General features: G+C 43.3%; 1 protein-coding gene across 1 annotated transcript in view; it reads right to left on the reverse strand.

Annotated features, from left to right (window-relative positions):
* The window catches only part of LOC140208260 (NACHT, LRR and PYD domains-containing protein 3-like), a 40910-nt gene extending 19879 nt beyond the window's left edge, over positions 1 to 21031 (reverse strand). Inside the window, exon 1 of the mRNA XM_072276824.1 lies at positions 20890 to 21031. The gene's annotated coding sequence lies outside the window, so the exon portion shown is untranslated. The remainder of the gene's footprint in view (positions 1 to 20889) is intronic.
* Between the last annotated feature and the right edge of the window lie 629 nt (positions 21032 to 21660).

Genomic DNA, 21660 nt, shown 5'->3' on the forward strand with positions numbered 1-21660 from the left:
ACACCCTAAACTTTAAATGCCACCCCACCCCAAACCATTTGTTAGTTCCTCAGTTCATCCTGACCCTAGTGTAATACATCCCATACAGTCAATGCTCACAGCATCCTTTCCTCCCACTGTCACTCTGTTACATTTGCTCCTGAGGCCACTGTCTCTACGCTGAGAGCCGGTGACCACAGAGCGATAAAAAGTGCAACACTTGCTGCAGCTCTGACGGGCTGTTACCCTGGAAACGGATGACGTGGCTCACTGCAAAAAAAAACAGAAAAAGAAAATAATAAACCCAACATCAGATTCTATGAGTTCCATTCTGTCAAAGATTAACACGGCATCCAGTTTGTAACAGTGAATCTAAAATTGAAATGGCTGCTTTTACCCTGCCACGTGCTGTGTTCAATTAAACCTCTGGTAGTCCTAACTATCAAAAAAACAATCCTGGAAAAGATGCCAAAAAAAACTTCACAATGATGGCAAAGTTTGAAAGAGAGATTTCTGAAATGTATCATTGCGGCAATGGGATACAGGCTGGGCAGATGTTGAACAAGATGGTAGATATTTATCATTGATGTGGTAGGGTACAGGCTGGACAGAGATTGAACAAGAAGGTTGATATTTTTTCACTCAGGTTGTAGGACACAGGCTGGACAGAGGTGGAACAAAATGGTTGATATATATCACTGAGGTGGTGGGATACAGGCTGGAGAGAGGTTGAACAAGATTGTTGATAAATGTCACTGAGGTGATGGGATGCAGGCTGGGCAGAGATTGAACAAGACGGTCGATATATATCATTGAGGTTGTAGGATACAGGCTGGACAGCGGTTGAACAAGATGTTTGATATATGCCACTGAGGTGATGGGATGCAGGCTGGACAGAGGTTGAACCAGTTGGGCAGGGGGTGAGTAGATAGAGCCGGATGGGAGAAGGGTATCATGGCCGATCTCTGATGGTCCTCCAGCAATACGCAGATCCTGAAATAATAGTACGCACTAGTAGATAACAGATTCCAATATAACAAAGCCAGAACAAACAATAAGAACTTTGGTGTATGCCCTTTTCTACTTCACACACTTTATCAATTCACCGCAGAAAGTATCCCATCCCGGTACTTCACATCTTCACATGGCTACTGCTCTTCCTTTAACGGAATGAAGTAGCGGAGAACTGTGGACACAGCTGAGCACATCACAGAAACCAACCTCCCCTCCATGGACTCAGTCTACACTTCCCACCGCCTCAGTAAAGCAGCCAACATAATGAAAGATCACCACAACCCCGAACATTCTCACTTCTCACCCTCCCATCAGGGCGAAGATAAAGTAAAACAGAAACATACCACCAGGCTCAGGGATGGTGTCCATTCGGCTGTGATAAGCGAACTGAATGTTCCCCAGCGGGATGAGATGGAGCTCACAGTCTAAATCGATCTGACCTTGCACCACATATCTACCGGCACTGCACTTTCTCTGTAACCAGAATGAGTTGTCACACTCTGGTATCGTTTTACCTCAATGTACTGCTGTAATATATTCATGTGTATGGATAATACCGAAGACACGGTTTTCACTCTACTTCTGTACATGTAAATCAAACTAAAGATTCCCCATTTTAATCATGTGGGAATATTAGACAGCCCGGGTTGCTCCTTCGGAAATTCTGGAGGGAATGTACACAATTCCGAGAAACCCGGATAAATGAACAAGACATAATTCTCTCATTACTAGGGACACTTATCGGAAAACACTGTCAGCATTTTGGCAAGATGTAGTCATGGAAACAAGATGGAAATAAACTTCCCAGTCCCCCGAGAGGACGTGAGAGATCTGGATCTCACTGTCCTGTCTGAACGGGGAAAGATGAAACTACTCATACACGTGATTCAGTGTCCCGAGGGTGCGATTTCTCTGTTTAACCCTCGTGTCTGCAAGAACACAACAGACCGAACGGCCGCTTCCGGAGGGCTGGAGTTATGTAAAACTACTATCGACACCAGGCATCGATCATGGTGAAGTTTGGATCTGATTCCGGGCCGGGTGACGGAGGTAAAATCTGAACAAAGCCGACATAATTGTTACGGTAATTACCATATTTAAACGCGAGAAAGCTTGCAAACGCTGGAAATCCAAACAATACACACAAAATGCTGGAGGAACTCAGCATAACAGGCAGTATCTATGGAAAAGAGTAAACAGTCAACATTTTGGGCCACGAGCCTTTTTTCATTCCTGAGGAGGAGGGGAAGTGATCTGAATAAAAAGGTCGGGGAGGGGAACGAGGTGAGCTGGAAGGTGATCGGTGAGGTCAAGTGATGGACAGGTCAAGGGCTGGAGAATAAAGAATAGGAGATTTGGCAATGGGAGAAAGGGAAAGAGGGGACCCAGGGGGAAGTAATAGGCTGGTGAGCAGAAATGAAAGTTCAGAGTGGGGAATAGAGAAGTGGGTGGGGGGTATTTGTTTACTGGAAGGATAATTCAGTCGGGTTGGAGGGAACCCAGACTGAATATAAGGTGCTGCTCCTCCACCCCGAGGACGGTCTCATCTCGGCACAAGAGGAGGCCATCGATCGAGACGTCGGAATGGGAATCAGAATTAAAATGTTTGGCCACTGCGAAGTCCCCCTTGTGGCAGATGATACAGAGATGCTTAACAAAACGGTCTCCCAATTTGTGGCGGGTCTCACCAATGTAAATAAGGCCGCATCGGGAGCACGGGACACAATAGGTGACCCCAGCAGATTCGCAGGTGAAGTGTTACCTCACCTGGAAGGACTGTTTTGTGTCTGAATGGAGGTGAGGGAGGGGGTGTCCGGGTAGGTGTAGCACTCAGGCCGCTTGCAGGGATCAGTGACTGGAGGGAGATTAGAGAGGAGGGATGAATGAACAAGGGAATTGTTGAGAGAGTGGTCCCTGTTGAAAGAAGGAGGCGGGGTGCGAGCGAGGAAGGTAAAGATATGTTTAGTTGTAATATCTCTGTGGAGAACAGTACCAGTTCCGTAATCCTGGAGTCCCATTCTAGGATTATAGCCCAAGCAACAACACTCCCAGGACTCTTTCCTGCTGGTAATATTCAGCAGTGTCTCGTCTAATCCCAGTTCTGAAACTCACACTCCCCTCCATCCCATAACAGAACTGGAATCTGATGATGCTTTAACCGGGCGGGGAACCCGGGCCGTGGGTCAGCAGCGCCTGGCAATATATCTTAACTTGTCTCCAGCAGGTACGTTGAGCACATATGTTTATTATCTTATTGCGGAGCGCGACCTGGATCAGTGCAATTCGCCGCCACATCTCCCATGGTGAAACAATAAGAAAATTCCTTTAATATAAAAATGAAAATAAATCACTGGAAACTCAGTACAGGTTGTTGTGTTTTTGATGCACAAACATTACTGACTGCAAGTTGTTTGTGGCATCCGGAAGAGATTTGCATAAATGCAATCCCTACATTCATTTGTTATCTCTTTATTGCAATATAAACTCCAGACAGTGAATGCTCAAGGCATCCTTGCATCCACTCGGACTCCTGAGGTCACTGTCTCTCCGCTGAGGGGCGGTGACCAGAGAGTGATAAAAATGTTCAACACTCCTTGCAGTTCTGGTGGGTGTTGCCCTGGTGATGGGGGAAGTGGATCAGCAGAACTAACTGAAAATAGGAAATAAGGAACAACTCACATGCTCCAAGTTTCATTATGACAAAGATGAATACTGAGCTCTCAGTCATTTTGTAATGGGGAAGCTGAAATTCCAGTGGCTGTTTTAACCCTATCTCGAGGTGCATCCAGTAAATCTGTTGGTATTTCCACCTCTACAAAACTTCCAGCAGTACAGAAGCTAGTTCCAAAATCAAAACACATTGTAGGATGCGGCCTATCTGCTCCACATGGCAACTATGGGATATTTACAAAAGATATCACAGAATACATTGTGGTGATAACCATAAAGTTTACTTCTTTGTTCCATCAAGTGGTTAAAATTCCATCACATTCTTGTGTCTGCAAATAGCTTATATCTATGATCAACCCCAGACATTGATACAGGTTCAATTCAGATGCTGCTATTGGACAGAATGATGGAAAGGAAGGTACCCAGATACAATTGAATAGATTGAGATTGTGACATCAGTTACAAGACTCCCTTACTGTTGAATACATCTTGTCCCTATCCACTCTATCTAGACCTCAGGATTTCATTGAGGTTCCTGTTCCGAGAGTCACCACCCCTCCATTGAGAACAGGCCCAGAAACACCAAGTGCTCCTCATACATAAAACTTTTCATTCCAGAATCACTCTTGTGAACTTTGTAAACAACAACTGTAATGGGCACTTTTCCACGGATACAGACAATTTGGTGGCAGAATAATTTATTGAGCCAAATATTTCTCACTGCCGAATTAACTGTTAGAAAAGATCAGCGTGGTATCTAGACAAGGAACCGAAGGGGATGGAGTAGATATTCAATGACTTTTGAATGTCTGTATTTACTTGGGAGAGAGATACAGAGAATATAGAAATCCAGAAAAGTTAGTCTTTTTGTAGATTAGATACGGATTACAGAACAGATTACAGAGGTGAACGCTGTGCCAGTTCCCATCCCAGGCTTATAGCCCAAGCACCAACACCCCCAAGACGTCTAATCCCAGTTCTAAACTTAACACTCCTCTCCATCCCATAATAGACCTAGAAGCTGATGATGCTTTAACTGGGCGGGGAACCCGGACCATGGGTCACCAGTGGGTGGGAACATATTTTAACTTGTCTTCAGCAGGTGAGTTGAGCACATATGTTTATTGTCCTATTGCGGAGCGGGACCTGGATCAATGCAATTCGCCGCCACATCTCCCATAGTGAAACAATAAGAAAATGCTTTTAATATAAAATTGAAAATAAATCACTGGAAACTCAGTACGGGTTTTTGTCATTGTGAATCACAAATATTGCTGACTGCAAGATGTTTGTGACATTCTGAAGATATTTGCATAAATGCAATCCCTGCATTAATTCTTTATCTCTTTATTGCAATAGAAACATCATATATTCCGTACAGTGAATGCTCAAGGCATCCAGACATCCACCCCGGTTTCTGAGGTCACTGAGGGGCGGTGACCAGAGAGTGATAAAAATGCTCAACACTCCTTGCAGCTCTGGCGGGTGTTACCCTGGTGATGGGGGAAGTGGATCAGCAGAACTAACTGAAAATAGGAAATAAGGAACAACTCACATGCTCTGAGTTTCATGATGACAAAGATGAATACTGAACCCTCAGCCATTTTGTAATGGGGAAGCTAAAATTTCAGTGGCTGTTTTAACCCTATCTCGAGGCGTATCCAGTAAATCTGTTGGTATTTCCATCCCTACAGAACTTCCTGCAGTGCAGAAGCTGTTCCAAAATCAAAACATGTTATTTGATGCGACCTATCCGGTCCAAATGGCAACTACGGGATATTTTTAAAAAAATATCACAGAATAGATTGTGGTGATAACCATAAAGTTTACTTCTTTGTTTGATTAAGTGGTTAAAGTTCCATCATATTCTTGTGTCTGCAAATAGCTTATATCTATGATCAACCCCAGGCATTGATACAGGTTCAATTCAGATACTGCTACTGGACAGAATGATGGAAGGGAAGGTACACAGATACAATTGAATAGATTGAAATTGTGACCTTAGTTACTAGACTCCCCTACTGTTGAATACTGTTGACCCTATTCACTCTATCCAGACCTCAGGATTTCATTGAGGTTCCTGTTCCGAGAGTCACCACCCCTCCATTGAGAACAGGCCCAGAGACACCAATTGCTCCTCATACATAAAGGTTTTCATTCCAGAATCACTTTTCTCAACTTTGTAAATAACAACTGTAATGGGCACATTTCCATGGATACAGACAATTTGGTGGCGGAATAGTTTATTGAGCCAAATGTATTGTTTCTTACTGCCCAATTAACTGTCAAAAAAGATTAGCGTGCTATCTAGCCAAGGAACCGAATGGGATAGGGTAGATCTTCAATGTTTTTGTTTGCCTGTATTTACTTCGGAGACAGATACAGAGACTATAGAAATCTGGAAATGTTAGCCTTGTTATGGATTGTATACAGATTACAGAACAAGTGCTTGCTGAATTAGAATGGATAAATCCCCAGGGCCTGACAAGGTGTTCCCTCAGACCCTGTGGGAGGTCAGTGCAGAAACTGCTCGAAAATTGGCAGAGACATGTAAAATGCACAGAGCTGTGGGTGATATGCCAGAAGATGGGAGGAGAGCTGGTTTTCCACAATTGTGTTAGAAAGGCTCGAAGGGATACAATATGCACGCGATCCTGACATCAGTCTTGGGTATGTCCTTGGAAGGTATTTTACGAAATGGAATTGATAGTATTTCGAAAGACTGGGCTTATTGATCAGACTGGCAGGTCATGTCTAATCAAATTATTCTGCATGGAAGGCTGGTCCAAAAGGGAAAGGTGCGTAGGGTCAAGTAGAAGACAAAGATTGCAGATGGTTGTCTCTCTGAATATAGGCTGAGACTCGCCAGGTGCTGCAGGGAAAGCGACTGGGTGCTTGGCACTGATAGTAATGATAGAGAATACCGATGAAAATATGGCAAACGAGAGCAGCAAATAAGTGGATTATACCGAGATGGGATGTAATAGACAGTGAAGAAATTGTCTGTAAAATAATAATACATTTCCCAGTTTAGTTGTGTGGAGATAATGGACAAGCTGGGCCAAAAATAATTTTAAAAAGGTGCAAGGAGACTTGGGAGAGTTTGTGTAGTTTCCTACATATTAATATACAGGCTGAGCCGGTGGTGAAGAAAGCAAATGCGATCTCTGCATTCATTTCAAGAGGACTGTAATATAAAAGGAATGATGAACTCTTGAGAATTTATGAAGTCCTGATTATGCAACATATAGAATCATAGAAAACATACAGCACAGTACAGGCCCTTTGGCCCACCAAGCTCTGCCGAACATATACCTTGGAACTACCTCGGCTTTGCCCAAAGCCCTCTATTTTTCTAAGCTCCATGTAGCCATCCAGGAATCTCTTAAAAGACCCTATCGTTTCTGCGACCACCACCGCTGCCGGCAGCCCATTCCACGTACTCACCACTCTCTACGTAAAAACCTTACCCGTGACATCTCCTCTGTATCTGCTTCCAAGCACCTTGAAATAAGCCCTCTCGTGCGAGCCCTTTCAGCCCTGGGGAAAAGCCTCTGACTATCCACACGATCAATGCCTCTCATTATCTTATACACCTCTATCAGGTCACCGCTCAACCGCTGTCGCTCCAAGGAGAAAAGGCCGAGTTCACTCCACCTATTCTCACAAAGTGTGCTCCCAAATCCAGGCAGCATCCCTGTAATTCTCTTCTGCATCCTTTCTATGATATCCACGTCCTTCCCATAGTAAGGCGACTAAAATTGAACACAGTACTTCAAGTGGGGTCTGACAAGGGTCCAGTATATCTGCAACATTACCTCTCGGCTCTTAAACTCAATCCCGTGATTGATGTAGACCAATGCATGGTATGCCTTCTTAACCACAGAGTCAACCTGCGTCGGAGTTTTGAGTGACCTATGGACTCCAGACCCCAAGATCACTCTGATCCTCCACACTGCCGGAGTCTTAACATTAATGCAATATTCTTCCATTATATTTGACCTACCAAAATGAACCACCTCACACTTATTGGGTTGAACTATATCTGCCACTTCTCAGCCCAGTTTTGCATCCTATCACTGTCCCGCTCTAACCTCTGACAGTCCTCCACACTATCCACAACACCACCAACCTTTGTGTCATCAGCAAATTTATCATCCCTCCACTTCCTCATGCAGGTCATTCATTAAAATCGCACAGAGTAGGTGTCCCAGAACAGATCCCTGAGGCACATCACAGGTCACCGGCCTTCATGTAGAATATGACCGTCTACAATCACCCTTTGCCTTCTGTGGACAAACCAGTTCTGGATCCACAAAGCAATGTCCCCGTGGTTCTCATGTCTCGTTACTTTCTCAATAAGCCTTGCATGGGGTACCTCATCAAATGCCTTGCTAAAATCCATGTACAATACATCTGCTGCTCTACCTTAATCAATGTGTTTAGTCACACCCTCAGGAATTTCAATCAGGCTCCGAAGGCACGATCTGCCTTTGACAAAGCCATGCTGACTATTCTTAAACATATTATGCCTCTCCAAATGTTCATAAATCCTGCCTCTCAGGATCTTCTCCATCAACTTACCAACCACTGAGGTAAGACTCACTGGTGTATAATTTCCTGGTCTATCTCTACTCCCTTTCTTGAATAAAGGAACAACATCCGCAACCCTCCAACCTCCGGAACCTCTCCCGTCTTCGTTGATGATGCAAAGACCATTTCAAGAGGCTGAGCAATCCATTCCCTCGCTTCAAACAGTAGCCTGGGATACATCCCGTCCGGACCCGGTGACTTATCCAAGTTGATGCTTTCTAAAAGCTCCAGCACATCCCCTTTCTTAATATCTATATTCTCAGGCTTTTCAGTCCACTGCAAGTCATACGTATAATCTCCAAGATCTTTTTCCACAGTGAATACTGAAGCAAAGAATTCATTAATTACCTCTGCTATTTCCTCCGGTTCCATACACACATTTCTATTGTCACAATTGATTGGTCCTATTCTCTCACATCTTATCCTCTTGCTCTTCACATACTTGTAGAATGCCTTGGGGTTTTTCTTAATCCTGTCTGCCAAGGCCTTCTCATAGCCCTTCTAGCTCTCCGAATTTCATTCTTCAGCTCATACCTGCTAGCCTTATAATCTTCCATATTCATATCATGACCAAGTTTATGGAACCTTTCGTAAGCTCTTCTTTTCTTCTTGACTCGATTTACAACAGCCTTTGTACACTACGCACCTTGTCCCCTACCATTCTTTCCATGTCTTATTGGAATGTACCTACTCAGAACCCCACGCAAATATCCCCTGAACATTTGCCACATTTCTTCCGTACATTTCACTGAGAACATCTGTTTCCAATTTATGCTTCCAAGCTTTGCCTGATAGCCTCGTTTTTCCCCTTACTCCAATTAAACTTTTCTCTAACATTATCTGTTCCCAACCCTCTCCAATGCTGTGGTAAAGGAGATAGAACTGTGATCACTATCTCCAAAATGCTCTCCCACTGAGACACCCGACACCAGACCATTTCCCAATTCCAGATCAAGTACAGCCCCTCCTCGTGTAGGCTTATCTACATACTGTGTCAAGAAACCCTCCTGGACACACAGATCAAACTCTACCCCATCTAAACCGCTCACTCTAGGGAGATGCCAATCAATATTTGGGAAATTAAAATCTCCCACAACAACCCTGCTATTATTTTTGCTTTCCAGAATCTGCCTCCCTATCTGCTCCTCCATTTCCCTGTTATTATTGGGTGGTCTATAAAAACACCCAGTAGAGTTATTGTCCCCTTCCTATTCCTAAGTTCCTCCCACAGAGACTCCGTAGACAACCCTTCATGACTTCGTCCTTTTCTGCAGCCGTGACCCTCTCTCTGATCTGCAGTTCCACGCCCCCACCTCTTTTGTCTCCCTCCCTATCCTTTCTGAAACATGTAAATTCACGCCCTTGAGGTAGCCATCCCTGCCCCTGCACCATCCACGTCTCTGTAATAGCCATAACATCATAGCTCCAAATGTTAATCCATGTACTAAGCTCATCCGCTTTATTCATGATACTCCTCGCATTAAAATAGACACAACTCAAACCATCGGACTGAGCGTGTCCCTTGTCTATCACCTGCCTATCCTCCCTATCTCACTGTCTCCAAGCTTTTTCTATTGTGCGCCAACCTCCCTTTCCTCCGTCACTTAGAGTATTGTGCGCAGGTTTGGGCCCCTAACATGAGAAAGGATGCGTTAGAAATAGAGAGGGTTAAAAGGAGGTTCAGGAAAATGTTTCAACATTTGATTCCAAAGAGCAAGATCCCGTGATGTTATGTTCTATCTCCCTTCGTCCATACGATGTCGGAGGAGAATTAGGCCATTTGGCCTTTCGAGTCTGCTCCGCACTTTCTTCATTGCTGATCCAATTTTCCTGACATTCCCAATCTCCTGCCTTTTCAGCACATAGTTTCATACCCTGACCAATAAAGAACCTAATAACCTCCGTCTTAAATATACACAAAGATTTGGCCTCCACAGCTACCTGTGGCAAAGAAAGAAACTTCCACAGATTCAATGTTCCCTCGCAAAATACATTCCTGCTCACCCCGTTCTGAAAGGACGCCCCTCTATTCTGAGGGAGTGTTATCTGCTCGTAGACTATCCCAGCAGAGGAACCATCATTTCCACATCGACTCTACCAAGTCTTTTCACCATTCGATCGGTTTCAGTCAGTTCACTCTTCATTCTTCTGAATTCCAGTGAATACTGGCCCAGAGGTATCAAACGCTGTTCATATGACAAGCCTTTCAGTCGTGGAGTCAGTTCCGTGAACAACCTTTGAACCCTATACAGCTTCTGCACAATCCTTTCGAAGTTAAGAGGCCTAAACCTGTTCACAATGCTCCAAGTGCGGCCTCACCAGTGCTTTATCAAGTTTCAACAATCGATCCTTGGTTTTATATTCTATTCTTTTTCAGATGGATGCTAATATCGCATTTGCCTTTCTCACGATAGGCTCAACCTGCAAATTAATCTTTAGGGATTCTTGCACTAGGACCCCCATGTCTGTTTGCACTTCAGTTTTCTTTTGTATTTTGAAAGTAACTAACCTTTTCATTTCGTCTACCAAAGTGCATGAACATACACTTCTCAACACTGTATTCCATTTCTCTGCCCAGTTTCCTAATCTGTGGCCATTCTAATTCCTCAAAACCACATCCCCCTCCACCTATCCTCATTCCGTCTGCAAACTTTGCAACAAAGCCATCAATTCCATCGTCCAAATCATTGACAAACGACGGAAAAGAATCTGTTCCAACACAGACCCCTGTGGAATATCACTGGTACCCGGGAGCAATCTGGAAAAGGTTCCTTTTATTCCCACGCTTTGTCCCTTTACAATCAACCATGGCTTTATACAGGTCAGAATTTTTCTTGTAATACCATGAATCGTAGCTTGTTAAGCAACCTTATGTGTGGCAGCGTTACAAAGACCTTCTGAAAATCCAAATACACAGCATCAACCGGTTCTCCTTTGTCTATCATGCTTGTTATTTCCTCACGGAACTCCATCAGATTTGTCCGGCAAGATCATGACCTATTTTATGACGGGTCTCCCAGTCCTTTGAGACCACATCCTTAATAATCGACTGCAATATCTTCCCAAATACTGAGCTCAGACAAGTTGGCATATTGGCACCCTTCTGCCCCATTCCTTTCTTGAAGAGTGAAGTGACATCTGCAATTTTCCACTCTTCCGGAACCATTTCAAAAGCTAGTGATTCTTGAAATAAATTTATTAATGTCTCACGATGTCTTCAGCCACCGCTTTTAGAATTCTGGGGTACACGCCATCTCGTCCAGGTGATATATCTAACCTCAGACCTTTCAGTTTCCCAAGAGACCTCTCTCTAGTTATGGTAATTTCACACACGTCATGCCCCCTGACACCTGGAACTTCCAGTTTACTGCTAGTGTCTTCCTCCATGAAGACTGGTGTAAAATACTTATTCAGTTCGTCCGCCATGACTTTACTACCTCTCCAGTATCGTTTTCCAGCGTTGTGATATCAATTCGTGTCTCTGTTTCACAGTTTATGTATCTGAATAAACGTTTAGTAACCTCTTTAATATAATTAGCTTTTTTACTTTAGTATTCCTCCTTTACCTTCTTAACAACTTTTGTTGCCTTCTGTTTGTTTTTATAGCCTTACCGACCCTTTAACTTCCCACAAATTGATGCTCTGCTGTAAGTGATCAATTCCAAACAATTCGGTCCAATTCCTCTCTCAGGCCTCTGTAATTCCATTTACACCACTGTAATATGGATACTTCTGAGTTTAGCTTCTCCTTCTCGAGTTTCTATTTGACTCCCACTAGCTGACAGACAGGGGACAGTGTGAGGGACTTTCCAAACTTGGATTGAACACTAAACCCTGGACCCACGTTTACTGCTGCAAACACGGAACAGCCCATTAACTCACAGCCACTCACTGTGGTGGAGGGAATGGCAACTCATTCTCTTCTTTGCTTCTAAATGAGCCACAGACCCAAACATCTGAGCAGAGAACATAAATACTAATTCATCACCTGATACGCCCGGGCAGCTTGATCGATGGGTCCATTATATATGTGTCTACACTTGTGTGGTATCCCAGGACCCGTCCTCACGGGATCCCAACCCACCCCCAAGAGATTCGCACATCTTCCCCACGTCTCACACAGGATGGTGTAATCAGAGATTCCCCGCAACCCGTACCCATCTGTCCGAAACTTCTGCTACCTTGCGGAAGGTGGAATCTCCAGCACCATCAGTAGAAGCAATAAACTCGGGCGAAGCTTGGAAGGGACAGATAAGGTAGAAGTAGGAAAGTTGTTTCCATTGGTAGGTGAAACTAGAACTAGGGACATTGTCTCAAGATTCAGGGGAAGATTCAGAACAAAGATGAGGAGAAACTGTTTTTTTTTTCCCACAGAGTGGTGAATCTGTGGAATTCTCCGCCAGGGAAGCAGTTGAGGCTTCTTCACTAAATATGTATAATATACAGTTAGATAGATTTAACATTGTAAGAATTAAGGGTTATGGGGAAAAGGCAGGTAGATGGAGTTGAGTTTACGGACAAATCAGCCACGATTTTATTGAATAGCGGGGTAGGCCGGATGGGCCGGATGGCCTACTACTGCTCCTATTTCTTATGTTTTTATGTTTTAAACTCAAACACTGCAAATTCCATATTCTTGGCATCCCCATCCCAGGATTACAACCATGGCCTAGCACTCCCAGAATTCTTTGTTACAGGCAATGTGCTGCAGTGTCTCAGCTGTTCCCGGTTGACAAACTAACACTCCTGAAAAACTCATGTCTGAACTGGACCCTGAACAACCTTTGCCTGGACGGAGATTGTGGTTGAACTCCAGGCCTTGGGTCACAACGTGGACATGGATACGTTTCAACTTGTCTCCACAGCTGAATTGAACATACGTGTTGATTATTCTATTGGTAAGTGAGATCTAGACCAGGTTAGTTAGCCGCCACATTTCCCGTTGTGGAACAGGAAGAACATGTTTTAACAGTTAATAGTAAATATAGCCCTGGAAGCTCAGTAGAGCAGATTTGTCTTTTCTTTTGATTCACAGCTATTGACCGATTGCAGGATGTTTGTGACATCCTGAAAAGATTTGACCAAATGCAATCTCAATATTCATTAGTCATCTCTGTATTTCAACACAGACATCGTATATTCCATACAGAAAATTCTCAAAGCTTCCTCGAATCCACACTGAATCCTGAGGCCATTGTCTCTCCGTTAAAGGGCTCTGACTACAGAGTGATAAAAATCTTCAACACTCCTTGCAGTTCTGGTGGGCTGTTACCTTGGTGATTGAGGAAGAGGCCCACCAGAAGTAAACGAAAAAGGAAGTAACATTCAACCTCATATGCTCTGAATTTCCTTATGACCACAACGAACACTGAACACTCTGCTATTTTGTAATGGTGAAACTAAAATGCCAGTTGTTGTTTTAACCCTGTCGAGGTGCATCCAGTAAATCTGCTGTTAACTGCAGCTCCACAGAACTTTCAGCAGTGCAGAAGCTGGTCCAAAATAAAGCACTTTGTTGAATATGACCAGTCTGCTTCAAACGTCGGTAATGTATTATTCTGAAAAGGCATTACATTGTGGTGATATTTATGAGGTTTCTGTCTTTGCTTAGTTAAGCGACTCAAAATGCTGTCAAATTTCTGTACCTTCAAATAACATAAAACTGCAGTTGACAATACAGCCAGGTTCGGACCCTGCTACTGGATAAAATGTTGGAGGAGTAGATTTACAGATAAAACTGAATGGCTTGTGGGGTTATCCTCTCAGTTCCTACACTCCACTGCTGATGAAAACTTTTTCATCCGTCCACCCCATTGAGATTTCAGTATCTGCTATGTTTCAATGAGGTTCCTACTACCAGCGCCCCATGCCTGCTTGAGAACAGCCCCAGAGACAGCAAAGGCACTACATACATAAAGCTTTTAATTCCACAAATCATTCTTGTAAACTTTGTAAACAACCAGAGTAATAAGCACATTTCCACGAATAACAAACTATTTATTGGCCGTATAATTAAATGAGAAAATCTGTTGTTTCCTTACAAGATGGGGGAATTCTTGAAGGATTTATCTGAGTCTGCACGTACTTGGGAGAAAGATATAAAGACGATAGAAGTGAGGAAACATGAGTCAAGTCATAGATTGTATCCAGTTTACAGAACAGGTGCTTGCTCTCCTGAGGTGAATTTGCATAGGTAAATGTCTAGAGCATGACAACTTGTTCGCCATGTGCATTTGGAACGCTAGTGATGAAACTGCGCGAATGCTGGCAGAGATATATAAAATGCCCACAGGCACAGGAGATGGCCTTAATAAGAGGATTTGGGATGTTAACGTTAAAGTTGTAAAAGACACTGTGTATCCGAATTTGCAGAATTCTGTGGAGTTCCGATCAGTTACTTGAAAAAAAAAACTCAATAATCGTGAAAGAGTCCAGGGGAAATTACACAGATGTTGCTGCTAGTTAAGGAAATGATGGCATGGGTTGGTTGAACAGTTTAGAACTTGATTTCCTGGAGCACAGGAAAATGAGCGGAGATTCCAGCTGTGGTACCCGCCTTTTTAATATCATACAACACTACCATTAACGAGGGGTCCATGGAAACATCTCCCAGCAGAAGTGGTCGGTGCAGATCAGTATTTAAGAATAGTTATTTACATCTATATGGATGAAAGAGCTATGGAAGAGTATGGTATGGAGGCATGTGGATGGGACCATGCTGGGAATGGCACGGACGAATGGGCTGAAAGACGTCTTTCTGCGCTGTAAGAGAATGAATCTAAATTGAACGTTCTACACAAGTCCATTTCCAAGAAGAATTTAATCATTCCAGAGTATTATCATAAGAAGCTACAAATGCAAGAAACACCCAAAAGTTAAAGAACTGAAAATAACCGAAAAGAGAAATAACAAACTCAACATCACATGCTGTGAGTTTCATTATGGCAAGAATTATCACTGCAGCCAATTTGTAACGGTGAAACTAAAAATTGCAATGACTGCTTTTACCCTGCCTTGAGCTGCGTTCAATTAACCCTCCGGTAGCTCTAGTTAAAAAAAAAAGTTCCTGGAAGATTCTGTGAGGTAAAAGTGGCAAGAAAATACATCACAATGAAAGCAAATGTTAGAAGAAATATTACAGATATATATCATTGAGGTGATGGGATACAGTATGGACAGTGATTGAACAAGATGGTTGATATATATCATTGAGGTGATGGAATACAGACTGGACAGAGATTGAACAAGATGATTGATATATATCATTGAGGTGATGGGATACAGACTGGACAGAGATTGAACAAGATGGTTGATATAGATCATTGAGGTGATGGGATACAGTATGGATAGTGATTGAACAAGATGGTTGATATATATCATTGAGGTGATGGGATACAGTATGGACAGTGATTGAACAAGATGGTTGATATATATCATTGAGGTGATGGGATACAGTATGGACAGAGATTGAACAAGATGGTTGATATATATCATTGAGGTGATGGGATACAGTATGGACAGAGATTGAACAAGATGGTTGATATATATCATGGAGGTGGTGGGATACAGACTGGACAGAGGTTGAACAAGATGGTTGATATATATCATTGAGGTGATGGGATACAGACTGGACAGAGATTGAACAAGATGGTTGATATAGATCATTGAGGTGATGGGATACAGTATGGACAGAGATTGAACAAGATGGGTGATATATATCATTGAGATAGTGGGATACAGACTGGACAGAGGTTGAACAAGATGGTTGATATATATCATTGAGGTGATGGGATACAGACTGGACAGAGATTGAACAAGATGGTTGATATATATCATTGAGATAGTGGGATACAGACTGGACAGAGGTTGAACAAGATGGTTGATATATATCATTGAGATAGTGGGATACAGACTGGACAGAGATTGAACAAGATGGTTGATATATATCATTGAGGTGATGGGATACAGACTGGACAGAGATTGAACAAGATGGTTGATATATTTCATTGAGATAGTGTGATACAGACTGGACAGAGATTGAACAAGATGGGTGATATATATCATGGAGGTGGTGGGATACAGACTGGACAGAGATTGAACAAGATGGTTGATATATTTCATTGAGATAGTGTGATACAGACTGGACAGAGATTGAACAAGATGGGTGATATATATCATTGAGATAGTGGGATACAGACTGGACAGAGGTTGAACAAGATGGTTGATATATATCATTGAGGTGATGGGATACAGACTGGACAGAGATTGAACAAGATGGTTGATATATATCATTGAGGTGATGGGATACAGACTGGACAGAGATTGAACAAGATGGTTGATATATATCATTGAGATAGTGGGATACAGACTGGACAGAGATTGAACAAGATGGTTGATATATATCATTGAGGTGATGGGATACAGACTGGACAGAGATTGAACAAGATGGTTGATATATATCATTGAGATAGTGGGATACAGACTGGACAGAGATTGAACAAGATGGTTGATATATATCATTGAGATAGTGGGATACAGACTGGACAGTGATTGAACAAGATGGTTGATATAGATCATTGAGGTGATGGGATACAGACTGGATAGCGATTGAACAAGATGGTTGATATATATCATTGAGATAGTGGGATACAGACTGGACAGAGATTGAACAAGATGGGTGATATATATCATGGAGGTGGTGGGATACAGACTGGACAGTGATTGAACAAGATGGGTGATATATATCATTGAGATAGCGGGATACAGACTGGGCAGAGGTTGAACAAGATGGGTGATATATATCATTGAGATAGTGGGATACAGACTGGACAGAGATTGAACAAGATGGGTGATATATATCATGGAGGTGGTGGGATACAGACTGGACAGTGATTGAACAAGATGGTTGATATTAAGGTGGAATGACAGTGGCTTGACAGATGTTGAACAAGTTGGGAGTGAATGAGAAGATGGAAACAAGGGGTAAAGGGATCAAGGGCAATCACTGTTATTCCTCCAGCAATACACGGATACTGAATTAATAGTTCATAGTAATGCATGAAAGATCCTAAAATGACGAAGATAGAAGAAATAATAGGAACTTTGGTTTATGACCTTTGCCCCTCACCAACTTTCATCAAGGTACCATAAGAGGATACTTCACGTCTTCATTTGGCTACTGCTCTGCCTATGGCTGCGAAGAACTGCAGAGAACTGTGGACAGAGCTGAGCATATCACAGAAACAAACCTCCCTGCATGGACTCTGTCTGTACTTCCCGCTGATTCAGCAAAGCAGCCAGCATAACCTCACAGCCCTGGACAATCTCGCTTCTCAGGGATTGGTGCAGCAAGTTAGATAGGGGTTCCAAAACCTTTTGTTTACGCCAAGGTCCCCCTCCATTAATCGAGTGGTCCTTTGTCGTCAGGTTGGGAGCCCCTGATAGAGGTATACCGTATTATAACGGTCTATATAGAGTGAATGCATGAAGGTATTTCCCCCTTAGTTTTGGTAAGGTCATGAATTTAGGGTGACAATTGAAATATTTAAGGGGAATCAGATCAGAGCTACTTCATTCAGAAGGTGTTGCGAATGTGGAATCAGCTCCCAGCGGAACTGGTAGATGCAGGTTCATTTGCAGCATTTCAGCGCAGTTTGCGCGGGTACATCGATGAGAGAAGTATTGAGGGCTGTGATTTGGGTGCAAGTGGATGGCCCAAGCAGAAAACTTAACGGTCTAGATGGGCTGAGAGACCTGTTTCTGCGCTGTAGGGGAATAAATCACAACTGAGCATTCTACCGAAGTCCATTTCAAAACAATGTTTTCAAAAGCTACAAATGCAAGAGACATATTCAAGATAATGAACCGAAAATAACCCTAAATGGAAATAACAAATAATCTCACATGCTGCGAGGGTCGTTGGGACAAATAATAACGCTGCAGCAATTTTGTAAAAGTAAATCTCTAGAACAGTAATAGTTGCTTTTACACTGTAAGAGCATCGATTTAGGAGCAGATTTAGGCCATTTGGAACATCTAGTCTGCTCCTACCATTTACTCCCAGCTGATCAATTTTTCTTCAGCCCCAATCTTCTACCTTCCTCCATTTAATCCCTGGCCAATGAAGAATCCTTCGATCACTACTTTAAATATTCATATAAACGGCCCCCGCAGCTGCCTACGGCAAAGGGTGCCACAGATTCACCACTCTCTCGCTAAAGAGATTCCGGCTCATCCCCGTTCTAACAGGGCGTCCCTCCATTCTGAAGCTGTGACGTCAGGCCTTAGTCTACTCCGGCAGAGGAAGCGTCCTGTCCGCAGCCAATCTATCACTCGATATGTTTTTCCTTAGGTCACCCCTCAGTCTTCTGGGTTCCAGTGAATATTGGCCCAGAGTCATCAAACGCTCCGCATTTAACAAGCCGCTGAATCCTGGATCATTTTTGTGAACCTCCTTTGAACCTCCTGTTTCAGCACATCCAATATAAGATAAGCCGCCCAAAACTGTTCGTAATACTCCAAGTGAGGCCCCGCCAGTGCTTTATGAAGTCTCAACGTTATATTCTTGCTTTTATATTCAAGTCCTCTTGAAATGAGTGTTAACATTGCATTTGTCTTCCTCACCACAGACCCAATCTGCAAATTAACCTTTAGGGAATGCTGTACAAGGTCTTTCAAGTTCCCCTTTGCGTCTCAGTTATTTGTATTTTCTCTCCATTTAAAAAAAAAGGAAACCATTTCATTTCTTCTACCAGAGTGCATGACCATGCCCTTCCCGACACTATATTTCACTCGTCACGTCATTGCGAATTCTGCTAATCTTCCTAAGTCCTTCTGTAACCTCTCTACATCCTCAAAAATACCTGCCCCTCCACTTCTCTCCATATCGTCTGCAAACATTGCAACAATCTTCAATCCAATCATCCAGATCATTGACATACAAGCTAAAAAGAATCGGTCCTGTCTCAGACCCTTGCAAAACACAACTTGTCACCCGCAGCCAAAGAGTAAAGGCTCGCTTTATTCCCACTCCTTGTCTCCTGCCTATCAACTACTGCTTTACCCATGCTGGAATGTTTTCTGTCATACCCTGGGCTTGTAGCTTGTAGCTCTTACCCTACCAGGTGCGGCATTCAATTAAACCTCTGGTAGTTCCAGCTAACAAAAAACGATTCCTGGGAAGCTCAACGAGATAAACGGTGCAAGGTAAGAGAAAGGATAGAGGAGTCATTGCTGATATGACATTGAGGAAGGTAGTCACGGGCTGGATAGAATTTGCACAAGATGTGTATGAATGAGGAGATGAAACAACGTGTGTGAGGGATCAAGGACAATCACTGGTGGTCATTCAGCAATACACAGATACTAAATAGTAGCTCATAATACGATATAAAAACACGAAAATGACAAAACTACGTTTGTAGATCAAATAACAATAACTTTGGCTTATCCTTTTTACCCCTCCTCAAACCTTATTAACACCCCATAAAAAGTATCCCATCGGGATACATAACGACTTCACATGGCTACTGCTCTACACTTGACTACTAGACACTGTAGAAAGCTGTGGGCACAGCTGAGGACATGGCAGAAGCCAGACTCCCCTCCCTGAACTGTGCGTGCACTTCCTTTGGCATCGATAAAGCAGACAGCATTATCTAAGTTCCTTATAACCCTGGGCATTCTCGCCTTTCACCCACATTGAAGACTTGAAAACATGGAAAACACATCGACCAGATCTCAGGGACCGCTTCCACGCTGCTGTTAGAAGCAAACTGAATTGATCCCACTACGACAAGGTAGTCTCCTGACTTCAGAATATAACTCCATTTGATCTTGCACCGTATGCCGAACTACACTGCACTTTCTCTGCAGCAAAAGTGCTTTATAATACCCTATTATTGCCTCGAAGAGCTGTTGTAATGTGTTGATCTGAATGAATGGTATTTAAGACAGGATTTTGACTGTATCTCCGTACATGATAATAATAAACGGATTCTGAAGTGATGTTTAACTGAAGTTTACAAATTATTCAGAAACCCAGAAAAATGGAAAAGGCTTATTTCCCTTATTATTTGGGTTATAGATATTGGCTGCGATTCGGCATGTCGTAACAGTGGAAAGGATTCAACAACAAAAACAAAACGATGTCATCCCACAACGAAAGGTCGCGACAGACCTCGATCTCACTGTCTTGTCTGAACGGGATAAAGGTGAAACGTATACGTGGAACAGTGTCCCGAAGGTGCAATTACTCTGCTTAAGCAACACTGACAGCAAAAACACAACAAGCCGAAGGGACGCTTCCTAAGCCCTGTAATTAAGTGAAAGAGTTATCGATCCATATGAACGTTGGATCCGATACCGAGGCGAGTAATGGAAGTAAAATTCCCGGAATATATCACAACGGATGGGTTTAATCCCGGCATCACCACCTCATTCCGCTGCTAGGACCAGAGCAATAGGGGTTGAGCGGCGGCTCACCTCATGCGGCTTGGTGTGAAAGACCGACTTCGCGGGCCGACCCCGGTATGTTCTCACCAGCAAGCGTGGAGAGGCCGCCAGAACGGAGAAATGAATGGGAATCACTACCCGATAACAGGCGAGCACGCTGAGACCAGTTTCAATACTCACCAATGAGAACTTGATGCCTTCACGGTCGGAGAATGGATCCTTTCCCGGATTCCCGACCCTTGGGGTAATGGTCCTCTCCCAATCCCGACCCCGCAGACGATCCGCCGCCGCCGACCTGCTTCCACACAGAACTGAAGGAAAGCCGGGACTGTAGTTGATACGTCACCAGAGCTGGGGGCGGGGCCTCGGAAACAAACCCGCAGAGTCTGCAGAGCTGCGGTAAAATGGGAGCGGGAAAAGGGCTCACGGGATGTACACATACATATAGGTTTATGACATTTTACAAGTATTTGCAATTTTCGCCGTCAGCTGTGATTCTACCAATAAAAGTACATAAGCACATGCGAATATATCAACAGATGTTGTGGCTATGTTTAGATACACATACACAGATATGACAGATTGTGCAGCATTCGACTGAACACACATCGTTCTGGTGTGCTTGGGTTAAGTCTCAGCGAGGAAGAACGTTTGTACTGATCTGCATTGACTGTGTTCTCCCGCTAAGGAAACTAAGGATCTAGTTGCAGAGAGACGTGCAGAGCCCAAGTCTGAAGCTTGTTGATTCGTACTGAGAGGATGATGGTGTTAAACGCAATTTCTCTCAACAACAGCAACTTCGGATGTGCTTCTTTTTCTTTTTTTTTTTGTTTTATGCGCGAGGTTATTTCGTTGCTCCCAAGTAGAATAAAAAGCCAGTGAAAGTGTACTGCTGAGATTCTAATATCTGTCCAGAAGTACTTAAATACGAATCATCGGGACTGCCGTGAT

This window comes from Mobula birostris, chromosome 13 (assembly GCF_030028105.1).
Source record: "Mobula birostris isolate sMobBir1 chromosome 13, sMobBir1.hap1, whole genome shotgun sequence".
In the NCBI taxonomy this organism is placed as follows: Eukaryota; Metazoa; Chordata; class Chondrichthyes; order Myliobatiformes; family Myliobatidae; genus Mobula; species Mobula birostris.